The sequence below is a fragment of the Hyaena hyaena genome, unplaced genomic scaffold, assembly GCF_003009895.1.
Source record: "Hyaena hyaena isolate Hyena2069 unplaced genomic scaffold, ASM300989v1 scaffold_725, whole genome shotgun sequence".
NCBI classification, from domain to species: domain Eukaryota; kingdom Metazoa; phylum Chordata; class Mammalia; order Carnivora; family Hyaenidae; genus Hyaena; species Hyaena hyaena.
The window spans coordinates 1,015,782-1,016,890 of NW_024081355.1; the positions used below are offsets into that span (position 1 = coordinate 1,015,782).

The window sequence follows — 1,109 nt, forward strand, 5'->3', positions numbered from 1 at the left end:
CGAAGGTATCCCCGAATGGCGGGCTCTCCTTCTGAGCAGTTACGCCTTCTGCTTCCTGCAGCCGGCACATCCGCGGGGGTGCAGTGGCGGTGAAGGGCGGACTGGTTCAGGCGGAGAAGCCGGAAGCGTCACCAGGCGCGCCCAGGGGACGTGCGCCTGCGCATGGGCCCCACTCGCGTCGGCCTCGGGGACGCTAACATTTAAGGCGGGTGGGGAGCAAGGCAGGGTAGGGTCCCTGGACTGCCCTTTTGCCTTCAGAATCGCCCGCTCACGGTTTTCACGCGATGAACACGCTTTGCCGACTCCTTTCCAGTATTCCGAGGCCTTCCTGGTAGTTGGCTGGTCTATAGGGCAGCACGTCCACGACGTTACTAGGTACTTGCTACCTAAGGAGGCAGGAGAGATGCGAGAAGCTGTGTCTCTGTGGCGCAATCGGTTAGCGCGTTCGGCTGTTAACCGAAAGGTTGGTGGTTCGAGCCCACCCAGGGACGCGGTGTTCCTCTTTTAACTCAGTTCCGCCTGTTTCCTGCCGTTTATCACCTGCATGTTTCCTCACATAAAGTACACATTACTGAGTACTGGGTCCTATACAGCTCCTATCACCTAACTGTTAAGAGCCACCCAACCTCATTCTCTGACAGTGTCCGCTGGCCTATCGGCTATATATCTCTACCCTGGGAACTACTCAAACCGTTAGAACCCAAGTTCTAGTGCGGTGCAACTATTCCGCCCAAGAGATTGGATGAGCAAGTTAAACTTTTTGCGACTCCATTTGTTGTTGTTAATTTCTAAACATGTTTGCCTTCATTGTTCGAAATGGCTTGCTTTGGGAAAATTGTTCTAGGGGCGCTGACTTTAAAAAAAATACTAAGATTGTATTTTTTTGAGCAGTTTTAGATTCACAGCAAAGCTGTAGGGAAGGGACAGGGATTTCTCATTCATTCCTGCCCTCCACCCCCACAGAATAGCCTCCCTCGCTGTCAACTTGTCAACGTCCCCCACTGCGGTGGTGCATTTCTGACAACTGATGAACCTATCGAAATCCATAGTTAACATTAGGGTTCACTCTTGGTGGGTGGGTTTGGACACATGTTTCGTGAAATGTCTCC

General features: G+C 52.4%; 1 non-coding gene across 1 annotated transcript; it reads left to right on the forward strand.

The window, feature by feature from the left end:
- Positions 1–417: 417 nt before the first annotated feature.
- TRNAN-GUU lies at positions 418–491 on the forward strand. The gene has a single exon. It is a non-coding gene; the product is annotated as a tRNA-Asn (tRNA).
- The last annotated feature ends 618 nt before the right edge of the window (positions 492–1,109 follow it).